Below are 14,260 nucleotides of genomic sequence, written 5' to 3' on the forward strand. Positions count from 1 at the left end.
TACCCCTAGCATTGACACAAGGTACATGAGTAATATAGAAAAATTAATCCCACTTTCAAGCAATTAAAAATTAAGTATTAATATACAATGATACACTCAAAGACTTATTTAGGTGAATGACATGGGATTCCCCTCTGTATGCTGTGATTACCACTGACTAGTAATGAAACTGCTTTGGGCCTATTAACAGGGCAGAACAGAGCTAGGCGGGGAAAACTAAACTTAATGATGGGAGAAAGAGGACCCCAGTCAGGGAGATGCCATGGAGCCGCTAGAGGGGAAAGACAGGAGCTGCCAGCTGGAATCTTGCTGGTAGGCCACAAACCTCATGGTAAAATATAAAATAATAGAAATGGGTTAGCCAAAGATGTAAGTGTTAGCTAGAAATATGCTTAAGTGATTGGCCAAGCAGTGATTTAAATGATATAGTTTCTGTGTGATTATTTTAGGGAGTCTGTACAGCCGGAAAATGAACAAGCAGCCTCCTAGTACAGGTGAGGATAAAAATGACATGTACAATCAAAATCACAATAGGTAGGACTGAGAGAAACGAAGTGAGATTTAAAGAAATGGAGACATACATTATTCCATAGTTAGCACACTAAAGATTGTTAAAATGCAAATTTACCACAAACTTGTTCATGTACCAGTGTAATGTCAATGAGAATACTAGCAAGATGTTTGATGAAACTGAGAAACTGATTGTAAGGTTCATACTGACATGCAAAACATGCAGGATAGTCAAAGCAACAGTAGAGGCACAAGGATTGAGGATGAGACACAACCTGACTCATGTATTCTAATGCTTCAGGCATTCACACCAGGTGATCCTGGTAGAGATCAATCAGAATCAACACTAACTTAAGACCAGCCTGATCTACATAGGAAGTCGCACGCTCCCCAAGTCTACATAGAAGAACTCTTATTTTAAACAAATCAAATACAAAAAAAGACAGGTGTGATGGCTCCTAGATGGAATCCCACCTACTCAGGAAGTGAAGGCGGGAGAATAGCTTGATAATCAGAATTTTAGGACACTGTGAGTAGCAGTGTGACTCTATCCCTTTAAGGAAAAAAAAGCAAATAAAGATTTGCATTTCCCTGATTGCTAAGGAAGCTGAGCATGACCTTAAGTGTCTTTTGGCCATTTGAACTTCTTCTGTTGAGAATTCTCTGTTCAGTTCAGTGCCCCATTTTTTAATTGGGTTAATTAGCATTTTAAAGTCTAGTTTCTTGAGTTCTTTATATATTTTGGAGATCAGACCTTTGTCTGTTGCGGGGTTGATAAAGATCTTCTCCCAGTCATTAGGTTGCCTTTTTGTCTTAGTGACAGTGTCCTTTGCTTTACAGAAGCTTCTCAGTTTAAGTAGGTCCCATTTATTCAATGTTGCCCTTAATGTCTGTGCTGCTGGAGTTATACCTAGGAAGCGATCTCCTGTGCCCATTTGTTGTAGGGTACTTCCCATTTTCTCTTCTATCAGGTTCAGTGTGTTCGGACTGATTTTGAGGTCTTTAATCCATTTGGACTTGAGTTTTGTGCATGGTGATAGATATGGGTCTATTTTCATTCTTCTACAGGTTGACATCCAGTTGTACCAGCACCATTTGTTAAAGATGCTTTCTTTCTTCCATTGTATACTTTTAGCGCCTCTGTGGAGGAAGGGGTACACTCATCCATTGCTGGTGGGAATGCAATCTTGTGCAACCACTTTGAAAATCAGTGTGACGGTTTCTCAGGAAATTCGGGATCAACCTACCCATGGACCCAGCCATACCACTCTTGGGAATATACCCAAGAGATGCCCGATCATATGACAAAAGCATTTGTTCAACTATGTTCATAGCAGTATTATTTGTAATAGCCAGATCCTGGAAACAACCTAGATGTCCTTCAATGGAAGAATGGATGAAGAAAGTGTGGAATATATACACGCTAGAGTACTACGCTGCGGTAAAAAACAATGACTTCTCGAATTTTGCATGCAAATGGATGGAAATAGAAAACACTATCCTGAGTGAGGTAACCCAGTCCCAAAAAGATGAACATGGGATGTACTCACTCATAATTGGTTTCTAGCCATAAACAAGGGTCACGGAGTCTACAATTGGTGATCCCAAAGAAGCTAAATAAGAAGGTGAACCCAAGGAAAAACATATAGTTGTCCTCTTGCCTATGGGAAGTAGACGAAATTGCCAGGGAGGAAAGTGGGATCTTGGGGATGGGGTGGGTTGGGGGTAAGGGAAGATGGGGAGAGAAAAGTGAGAAGGGGAGAATGGGGGGAACTTGGGGAAACAGGATGATTGGGATAAAGGAAGGTTGGATAGGGGAGCATGGAAGCACAATTCTTAGTTAAGGGAGCCACCTTAGGGCTGGCAAGAGACTTGAACATAGAGTGGCTCCCAGGAGCCCAAGCCGAGGTCCCCAGTTAGTTCCTTGGGCAGATGAGGAAAGGGAACCTGAAACGACCCTATCCAATAGCAATACTGACGAATATCTTGCATATCACCATAGATCCTTCATCTGGTGATGGATGGAGATAAAGACAGAGACCCACACTGGAGCACTGGACTGAGCTCCCAAGGTCCCAATGAGGAGCGGAAGGAGGGAGAAGATGAGCAAGGAAGTCAGGACCACGAGGGGTGCACCCACCCACTGAGATAGTGGGGCTGATCTATTGGTAGCTCACTAAGGCCAGCTGGACTATGACTGAAAAAGCATGGGATAAAACCGGACTCTCTGAACATGGCGAACAATGAGGGCTGATGAGAAGCCAAGGACAATGGCACGGGGTTTTGATCCTACTTCATGTTCTGGCTTTGTGGGAGCCTAGCCAGTTTGGATGTTCACCTTCCTAGATATGGACGGAGGGGGGAGGACCTTGGACTTTCCACAGGGCAGGGAACCCTGACTGCTCGTTGGACTGGAGAGGGATGGGGAGAGGAGTGGGGGGAGGGGGAGAAGGGTGGGAGGAGGGGGAGGGAAATGGGAGGCTGGGAGGAGGGGGAAACTTTTTTTTCCCTTTTCTCAATAAAAAAAAGATTTCAAATATAAAATTTCTTTAGCTATGTCAGGAAATTGACGAATAAGTGTAGGTAATCAACAAAGTGTTTTAAAATGTAATTACTAAAGTTGTTTGAGAAAATAGAAAAAAAAATAAAAAGCAAATAAAGAAAAAGAATGTAGCCCAGACATATATCTCCACATAGGTTAGCAGAAAAAAATTAAATATAAAACTTTATCAAGTTTTTGAAAATTGCATATATGCACATAATGTATTTTAATAATATTCACCCCCCTACTCTTTTCCCTATATCTTTCCAGATTGGTCCTTGAACTTTACACTTTCTGCCAACACCACTTCCTCTTGTTTTTTTTAATAGTCTACTGAATCCAAATTGTCCTGCCTATATAGTCATGGGCATGCTACTATCCATGGGAGAATGGGGCCACCCCCTTAAAGAAAACTGGCTTTCTCTCTTCTCCAGAAGTCATTGACTGTCGTTATTTGCCAGTTAGGGGGACGAACTTAATGGCCCTCTCCCCTGCACTAGAATATTGACTGGCTTGGGCTTGCTTGGGTCTTGTACAGACAACCATAGATGCTATAAATTCATGGGCACAGTGACCCTGTCATGTTAGGAAGATACTCTCTGATATTTGGATCTTAGAGACGTTTTGTCTCTCCTTTGCTAATGTTTTTGTAGCCGTGGGGTGAGGCAATTGGATGTGATGTCCCATTTGTGGCTCCTCTCCCCTTCCCACTTCTCTGCTCCTTGACCAGTTGTGACTTAATGCATTCATTGTTTTTCACTACACAGAGAAACATCTCTGATGGGGTCTGAGAGCTATACTGATCTACGGAGAATGAGATGAGAATTTCCAGGGTAATTTGATACTGTGTTCACTCAGTAAAATAACACTAGTAGCTCATTCCCGGGGCCTGGGAGCTCCCTGACTTGCATTCTTGGCCAGATTTACCATACTAGACAAGTGATTCCTCCCATGGAAGCCTTAATTCCCACCAGAAATCTGTTGGTTACCCCATAATATCTGTGGTAGTTTGAATGTAATTGGCACCCATAATCTCATAGGGAGTGACACTATTAGGAGGTGTGGCTTTTTTGGAACGGGTATGGCCTTGTTGGAGGAAGTGTGTCACCATGGGGCTTTGAGGTTTCCTGTGCTCAGGATATTGACCAGTGTTTCAGTTGCCTTCCTTATATCTGTAAGACATTGGATGTTGTGGCAAGCTGCGGGCCTCTTCCCACAGCCCGGCTCCTGGCCATCTGGCTAGCTTATACCCCGAAATAACAACACACAAATTGTATTCTTTTAAACACTGCCTGGCCCATTAGTTTCAGCCTCTTAACCCATTTCTAATAATCTATGTAGCACCACGAGGTGTGCTTACCGGGAAAGATCCAGCATGTCTGACCTGGTGGGCTTGCTTCATCGTGTCTGGCCTGAAGAGAGCTGCACAGCGTCTGAGCTCACTTCCTCTTCCTCCGAGGATTTTGTTCTGTTTACTCCTCCCACCTATGTTTTAATCTATGAGGCCAAGCAGTTTCTTATTACTTAACCAATGACCTTCCTCCATCATTTCCCCTTTTTCTGTTTAAACAAAAAGGAAAGGCTTTAACTTTAACATAGCAAAATTACATATAACAAAACAGTTATCAAGTAAAAATTACAATATTTACATCTATTTTATCTTTATCATAACTAAGGAAAACTATAACTATAACTATCTATTCTTCAACTCCATCAAAGACTCCAGAAGGACATAATATTACCTAAGTAAACAAGAAATAAGCAACTTTCAAACTCTAGAAATGACAGAGACATCTTGCTGCCTGGACAGTCACCCAAGGTTTCTCTGTACCGTTGGGGCATCCATCTTTGGCCTACAGGCCCATAGTATTCAGAGACATTTCCATGAAGCATGAAATTTCAAAGTCGTTCAGTCACTATCTGCTGTGTCCTGCAGAATGTCTTGCAGACTCCTTCATGAATCAGGAACCCCGAAAGATCATCTCACCTTTAGGCAAGTTCAGTAGTCCTCTCTCTGCGGGTTCTCTGTGTCCAGTTTATGCAATAGTCCAGGCAAGAGCAGTTTCTTGCCCAAATGGCTATCAAACTCCATAAGGAGCCTCTTCGATGCCCATCTTCTTCTTGAAGTAGATTGGTGCTGCCAGGAGCAGAGTGTCTCATTGCCATGAAAAGTCCTATATCATATCCCCCTTTAGATGTAAAAGAACATTTATAAACAATATTTGGGAATATGGGTGCAGTTATTTCTCTCCAAACTGCTTCCTGCTGTATGGGGGCGCTGTTAATCAGGTATTTCAGGGTACAACCTGTGTGCTAGGTTCATCTCAGTCAGCAGTCGAGTGAAGTAATTTTTTGAAGGTATTCACAGCAACTTTTCAGGAGGGCGTGGTCTGTCATACCATATTGGAATAGAAACAATCCACAGGGTCTCATCGTCTGTGAAAACAAAAGAAGAATCTCTTTTCCAAAGTATCGTATCCTTAGACCCAAATTCTGAAGTCAAGGTATTTTCAAAATATATATGTTGGATTAGTTCAGCAGCATTTATAAGCAAATATCTTTTAGCAGCTGTTGCTCCTTCCTCAGCATTCAAACAATTCAAACAGAGCATAATAGTGTACAGTATCAAAATTCTCTGTGTATTTTCCATCTTTGTTTAACCTCTTTATTTTAACCATCTTTATTTAACCATCTTTATTTAACCATCTTTATTTTAACCTCTATTTCATTTATTTTTACTTTTGCTTTTTGAGACAGGTACTCTGTATATCTTTGTACTGGAATTACTCTGTGGACCAGGCTGTCCTTGAACTCTCAGAGATACGCCTGTCTCTGCCGCCCAGGCATTCGGATTAAAGGCGTGTGCTACCACACCTTAAAGTCACAGAGGTCAATCTCCCTCTGCTTCCCAAGTGTTGGGATTAAAGGTTTGTACTACCACACCCAACTACTCTCTTTCTTCCTTTTTTTGATTTTTACTTTAAGAACTTTAACTTTTAGCCTGCATATATTTTTAACACACTGTAAATCATTTAAAAGTTTTCTTTTTTTCTTTGAATCTTTCTTTTACTGTATATCTCTCTTTTTTGACCACATGAGTCTTTAATTTACCATGCAATATTAGTAGGACTAAAGCCATGGCTTTGACGGCTGGATCCAGTCCATTCCTTAGCTTTCCAGTCTCATGGAGGAGATACAGGCTGTAGCCATGTTTATAACCACAACTCTATGGCATTTCACAGTCCCTGCCAGCAAGCGAGCTGTAACAGACAACATTCAAGTCCTCTCTCTGTAGCCGGCCCTCCTGCCTCAAACAATCAGAGTTTGCCCTGGCGGGACGGCCCAGAAAGCTGGCATTTTTAAATGGCACAGCTTTTTTCCTGCTACGGCTGAAAACTGAAAAGCATACGTTCAGCTTTTCATCAACACCGTTTAAGTGTTTCGTGGCAGGACCTCTTAAAAGAGCTGCAAGGTTTGCAGCTAAAGCTGAGTCAGTAAGCCTCTCTTAGATGAGAGCGCTTGCTTGCCTCTAGCAAGCAGAGCAGACCCAAGAAATTGCTGCTACCAAGAAAACATGCTTTACTCTATTCTTTCCCAAGCCTTCTCAGGCTTTCAGTGGATTCAGTTGTCCATACGTCTGGGCGCCATTCTGTTGTGGGAGCTGTGGGCCTCTTCCCACAGCCCGGCTCCTGGCCATCTGGCTAGCTTATACCCCCGAAATAACAACACACAAATTGTATTCTTTTAAACACTGCCTGGCCCATTAGTTTCAGCCTCTTATCCTATTTCTAATAATCTATTTAGCACCACGAGGTGCGCTTACCAGGAAAGATTCAGCATGTCTGACCTGGTGGCTTGCTTCATCGTGTCTGGCCTGAAGAGAGCTGCACGGCATCTGAGCTCACTTCCTCTTCCTCCGAGGATTTTGTTCTGTTTACTCCTCCCACCTATGTTTTAATCTTTGAGGCCAAACAATTTCTTTATTATTAACCAATGACCTTCCTCCATCAATAGGACTCTCAGTTACTCTTCCAGCACATGCCTGCCTGCCTCCATGCTCCCTGTCATGTTGATGAAGGACTAAACCTCTGAACTGTATGCGAGCCCCCACAATTAAATGTTTTCCTTGTAAGTGTTGCTATTGTCATGGTGTCTTTTCACAGCGATAGAAACTCTAACTAAGACAACATCCATGCCCCTGTGCACCTTTGGGCATATCTTGCCATGATGGTCATTATTGTAGCTCACAGGGTTTACAGCTGACGAAGACTGTTGATGGCTTTTTCCTGCTCCTGAACTGTACATAGAAATTCTGTACTATAAAAGCTAGCCACTAGAGAGGAAGCTTTTTGGTAAGTATCAGTTTAATTTTTCCATGACCTGAGACCAAAGTTTAGTATCTCCAGCAAAAGTGTTTATCATTTTATCAGGTGGCAACAAAAAGCAACAATTTTAAGAGAAAGAGGCAGTTTAGTGAAGTAAATGGCACTGTGGCAGATGGCTATTGGTGGGCAACTGGACATGCTCGAATCCTGCCTCTCATTAGATCCAAAAACAAAGCAGATTCGGAGACCAACATCGTAAAATGTAAGAGTGTAGACCTTCCAGAAATAAGCGCAGTAAGTGAATTTCTTAATATGTGGATAATAGAATGTTATCTAGATCTGACACCAAATGCACAAGCCAACAAATCAATAAAGTCTGGGAGCGTAAACCATTGGTAGATCAATTCCCCAGCTGGCTAACATCCAGTGTTTGATTCCTGGATCTTCAGAAACAAAACAGAAAAATAAAGAAGAGAAAAATTTAGTAGTTGAGTCAAAGATCTTTGGATAACAAATGTGCACATGAAAATATACTCAACAACATCACCATAATTAAATATGTATATATATATATATATATACATTTAAACATAATACATTACCACATAGCTCTTTAAATGGAAAATAATTAAGTGACTGTTTCCATTAGTTCCTTGGATTGTGGCTGTGAGAAAATACCTGACAAAAGGAATTGAAGGAAAGATTTAAATTTGTTTCACAGTTTTTGTGTACATTCTGTCACGGCAGAGAAATTATGGTAACAGGAGCTTGAAGCAGGTAGTGATATATTCTCCCCAGTCTGGAAGTAGAGAGGGATGAATGCCCAGCTTACTTTCTCTGTGTGTATTCAGTTTAGGACTATTGCATAAGGAAAGGAGCCACCCACAGTGGATGTGTGTTACCCTTTCAACTAAGCTAATCTAGATAGTCCCTCACTGGCATGCCCCAAAGGTGTTTCTAGATCAAGTCTACAGTCTTGATTAACACAGGGCATACTAGGTATGAACAGATACCTGGACGAGTTGGTACACACAATCATTGCTTCAAGGAATTTGAAATCGTACAACCAGAACATGGGATGATTGAATGTGGCTCTAGGCCCAGGAGCTTTGAAGACTGATGCAGAAACATTAGGGTGGAGGAGGGGATGACTCAGGTAGTAAAGTGCCGCCTGCACAAGCATGAGGACCTGAGTATGGGTATCCAGGACCACATGAAGAAGTGGGCATACTCATATACCTCTTTACCCTTAGTATAGTGTGGGCATTATTGCTGAGACCCACGGGCCAGTCGCTATAGACGGTATAGAATGATCAGTTCAGTGAGAGACCCTGTATCAAAAATAAGGTGAAGAGCAATCAAGGAAGACACTCCACAATCAACCTTTCCTCCGCACATGCAGGTGCATAGACATTCATGGACACTGTGCACTTTCACATACATATACACTCATCAACATATAAAACACACACACACACACACACATACACATGCACAAAGTAATAGGACTTCAAGGCTGGGACCACTTCACCCTATCTCAAGAAGGATGGAAAATGTGAATAATTCAAGCATGGAGGCACATACATGTAGTGCCTCCAGTGGGACTGTGTCCATGAGAGTTCAGGTGTAGACACAGACCAGAGAATGGGCATGTGAGTATAGGTTCTTGCAGACTCATGGTTGGCAGTGAGCATGTGAGTGGAGGTGCCTACAAAACCAGATTTGGGCAGTGGGCATGTGCATGCAGGTGCATACAGAAGCTTGAGTGGAAAGTTGACATGTGAGTTCAGGTGCTTGAGGAGGCCAGAGTGGGGCAGTGAACTGGTGAGTGCAGGTGCCTAGACGGTATGTAAATACCTGCATTAGCCATAATGGGGCAGTGGGCATGTGAGTGCACTTGCCTGTATACTAATACTAAGTAAGCAGAGACAGAAGAAACCCCTGTAAGATCAAGGTCAGGCTGGTCTACAAAGTCAGTTCTAAGCCAGTCTAGGGTACATAGTGAGAAGCTACCACAAAATGAAAAAAGAAAGTACAGCCACATTGTAAAATAGTTGGGCAGTTTCACAGAAACATAAATCCACACCTATCAGATGATCCCTTTACTCAATTCCTTCATTAAATTACCCCAAAGAACAGAAATATGTATACCTCGTGAGTATAGCCATCCGATGGACTATAGTCAATCTGCCAGGAGTCACACTCTTGAAGCAAACCAACTCTTCCTCCCCCAGAAGCCATAAACTGTCAGCAGCTCCTCCATTAGCTGGGAGGGCTTGTGAGTCTCTTGATCCCCATGGTCTAATGTTGACTGACGTCATCCTGTGCAGGTCTTATGCACACAAACTCCACTGCGGTGAGCTCAAAAGTGCAACCATCCTGTCACGACTAGAAGACACAGTCGTCCTCGGATCCCCCCAGTCTCCTGCCTCTTGCCGTCTTTCTGTCCTCTGTTTTGCACTAGTCCCTGAGCCTTGAGTACAGCATGTGCCTCTGGTGTGGCTAAACATACAGCTCTTCTGCACTGTGACCACTTGTGGGTTTCTGCATCAACCACCGTCCACTGCACAAAGAAACTTCCTATGAACAGTGAGAGCTACACTAATCTGTGGGTATAAAGACATCCATGTAGAGGACAACTCCATATGTGTCTGTTTATCAAAATAATCATCCCAAGTTCATCTATGGGCCCGTGAGCTCCCCAACCATGTACTCCTGGCCAGACTGACACCACCAGGTATGTGTTTTCTCAGTCAGCGTATTCTTATGGTTAGAGGAATAATAACGAGGATCAAACAAATGTGATCAATTATTGTCCTGAGCAGTGGCTTCACTGTCTCTCTAACCAGTAGCCCAGACTGTTGAACTGTGTTCCTGACTTCATTGGTTTCTGAAGCTCAGCCTGCTCAGCATCACACCTGCCCTGGGCATTCACCCACACGGCTTCCCAACACTTGCATTCTGAGAACCACTATCCGTGCAGGATAGACCAGAAAGTCTCTGCTCTGTGAAATAGTCACCCCTGACTGGAAATGACAGGGCTTTTTCTGCTGACCCCTGCCACTGTGGTCTCCTTCAGGAAATGACAGGGCTTTCTCTGCTGACCCCTGCCACTGTGATCTCCTTCAGGATGGTGTCTTTACGTGGGAACTGCCTGCTCCTTAATGCCAGCCCAGAGGATCCCTCAGAAGCAACTGACTCTACGAACTGGGAGCTTCCTGTGATGCACGTTCAGAGGTTTAGAGGGTTAAGGGTGAGGTGGAGGGCAGTGACAGTACAACTGAAGATCAAATGCAGTGAGCGGATCCCTGGGAAAGTACTCAATATCGTGATTGCACCATTTAATCAGGGTTTACTTCTGAGTGTGTTGACACACGCATATGCTCTCAGGTCTCCATGGTCACGACACTTAGACCTTTACACAAGATAGAAAGAGACAGTCTCAGAACGAGAAGCCAAATAAGAAATAACAGGGGGAAAAGAGGGGTCTGGAGAGACCTTTTGATATTTAATGGAACTTGCTGTTGTTTCAGAGGACCTGAGTTCGGTTCCCAGCATCCATATTGGAGTGCTCACTGACACCTGTAGCTCCAGCTGTAGGGAATCTGACAAAATCCTCTGCCCTCCCCCAGGCGTGCACATGAATATGACATAAGTATATACATACTACACATGAATAGATTTAAATATACATTAAAAAGTTAAAGCGTAGTGTTCCCAACATCAGGAATGTTTTCTCTCAGCTAATTGCACATAGACTCTCTCCAGTAAACCTGGGGAAGCTGAGTGAATAGTAGCCAGCAACAACTCCTGTTGCAAGCAGAGTTGGTACATGTACTCCCTTGCCCAATGCCATGTGAGTCTTCTCACCAGCACTCCCTGTCATACCACACCTGGCACCACATTCTCTGATAAAGATCACTGTGTCTCTTTTCTTTCTTCTCCATCCCCAAAATTCATCAGCACACACCATCATGGCACAGTACTGTCTCCCCTCTAGTCATAAATTTACCATCCACCTAGTGCACAAGCTTCTGTGTGGGGCCTCATATTTCATAGAATTTATGCCTTTCACAGGACTTGCGGATCCATCCATTGCTTTTCTTCTTCAAACTGACCTTAAACTGCACCCCTAATTACATGCACATCTTTTGTGCTTGCACAAATGTCAGTCTAGCAGAATATAAAGACAAGCATCGTTGTCCTGGAAACATGCTTTATTTAGGTCATTCCTTGTACGTTGCTAGGTTTCTTTTCATTTGTGTAGAAATGTATTGGTCAAGGTTTTCTACAGGAACAGATCTTACATAATAAATCTCTCTAAATAAATAGAAAAGGGCATTATTAGAGCAACTTACAGGCTGGTGGTCTAGCTATTCCAACTATGACTGCCTACCTATAGAAAAGGTCTTGGAATCCAGTATTTGTTCAGTGCATGAGGCTGCATATCTCAGCTGCTCTGTAGTATCAATTAAAATCTCAAAGTGTTGTGGGAACTCCTTCAGCCAATAGCCTTTTAGATACTGGCCCATTTTGGGCATGATGTGAGATACGCTAAGCACAGATGAAAAGTGGATATGGTCCCTTTTATGCTGGATTCATTTCCCAGCTTCCAGTACACACAAAGGAACACAGATCTCTATCCTTACTGTGAGTTTTATCCCCCCAAAATAAACCTTTGTTATACTCAATTCGTGGTTATGGTTGACCTCTTTAATATGCACCCAATGTTGGGCACCATTTTGTAATCAGAGTCCACACTTAACATTTCTGGTCACCCAGATCCAAATAATCACACAATACTATAGTAATTACAATATGATTTGACCAACACCTCAGCTTATTCCTACCTAGCTCTTTTATCTTAAATTGACCCATTTCTATTAATCTGTATATCATCATGATGCTGTGGCTTACTGGTAAGTTTCTGTTGTCTCCCTCCTTCAGCAGCTACAGGCACGTCCTTCATTCCACCTACTTTCTCTCTATATCTCTGTTCAGATTTCCCACATGGCTTTACTCTGCTAATTCATTGGCCAAAACAGTGTTATTCATGGACCAATAAAAGCAGCATATATACAGTAGGTCATGACACATTACCAAAGACATAGGCTGTAATAGTAGATGGGGAATAGTAGTTGCACGCTAGGGGAGAGAAAGCAGGCAAAGAGAGCAAGCTTTCTCCATCCATGTCCTTTTATAAGCTTCCAGAGAAGATGTGGCCCATATTAAAGCTGTATCTTTCTACCTCATAGGATCTGAATTAAAGGTGTATCTTCCTACATCTTAGATCTGGAATAAAAGTAGATCTTCCTACATCAAATTAAGCAAAATTCCCTCCCATGTGTTCCCTCCATTTTGGGATTTTAGTTAATTCGAGATGGAGTCAGGTTGACAACCAAAATAGCCATCACAATCCACCCCTCTTCAACTGACACCTAATCATATCTCCTTATGTCATGTTTAGTCTCCAAATGAAAATGATAACCAGGTCATAATAATGCCTCAACATGGTAGAGTTATCTCATGTATAATATCAAATGTGTTGTGTATTTAACCAGGTCATAATTACAACTAACATTAGATAACTATCTATCTTACAGCCATAAACGCATAATAAATTTAGAATAGGTGGCAATGTCTCTTCAGTGACAAATTGATAACCATTGATATTCTCTTAATTGGTGATACATCACATGATAAAGACATTGAGAAAAACCCTGCAACTATCTGTAAGAACACATTCTTAACAAAATACGACAGAAAATAGTCATGTCAATTATATTCCTCATTTCTGTAATTGGTCACATGACCTTAGCTGGAATTTATAAAGGCCTTTCTATGCTACCCATTCTGTAATTTCTCCACCCTCAGCAAGAACCTCAGTAGGCCTTGGCTCTTTTCCTGGAGGAGTGACCCATACCTTCAGTTTTGAAAGGTCTGTGCCATTTGTCATCCTGCCTGGATGAGGCCACTCTAGTTTGCCATTGACCTTAATGACAGGACACGGTAGCACCAAGAGATGCCCTAAAGGATCTCCTGCACTCCAGACATAATCCTTCTTACCTCCATTGTGGAGAAGCAATTCAATTTTCCCAGGGTAATCTGCATCAATCACCCCTCCTAACACTGTTATTCCTTTCTTAGCCTGTTGTTTTAAGGGCATCAGAAGCCCAAAGTGCCCGGGGGGGGGGTCTGAGCTTCCAGATCAATGGAATGTTTATTGTAGCTCCTGGCAGAAGTGCTCCCCATATGGAACCAAAACTTCTAGGCCAACAGAACTTAAAACTGCAGAAACAGGCAGCAAACATTTTCCTAACTGGTCTGTAGGGGTGATAGTGAGTGGAACTATTCCCTTTGCCACACATTGATTCCTGAACCCATGGATCTAGGCTATGGGAGAAACTTTGGCATCTATTAGATGTTGATTCAAAGCATATACCACATTCTGGAGAACCCTGCCCCAGGCCTCCAAGCTGCTGCCACTTTATTGGCACTGTAATTGTGTCCTCAAAAGGCCACTCCATCTTTCTATCAGACCAGTTGCTCAGGATTGATGGAGGAAGGTCATTGGTTAATTATAATAAAGAAACTGCCTTGTCCCATTTCATAGGTTAGAACATAGGTGGGTGGAGTAAACAGAACAGAACGCTGGGAGGAAGAGGACGTGAGGTCAGACTCCACAGCTCTCCTCTCGGGAGCAGACGCCTGAGAGAGATGCCATGCCCCGCTCCCGGGCAGACACACGCCATGAAGCAAGCCGCCAGGTTAGACATGCTGAACCTTTCCCGGTAAGACCGGTGCTCACCGATTATTAGAGATGGATTGATTGGGATAACAGAATTAGCCAGTAAGGGCTAGGGCTAAAGGGCCAAGCAGTGTT

The 14,260-nt window shown here is 42.7% G+C and overlaps 1 pseudogene; it reads left to right on the top strand.

The window, feature by feature from the left end:
• The first annotated feature begins 469 nt into the window (after positions 1–469).
• Positions 470–14,260, top strand: part of LOC121442551 — a 35,582-nt pseudogene continuing 21,791 nt past the window's right edge.

Source organism: Microtus oregoni, unplaced genomic scaffold (genome assembly GCF_018167655.1).
Source record: "Microtus oregoni isolate MIOR12 unplaced genomic scaffold, Mior012 000092F_000, whole genome shotgun sequence".
Lineage (NCBI taxonomy): Eukaryota > Metazoa > Chordata > Mammalia > Rodentia > Cricetidae > Microtus > Microtus oregoni.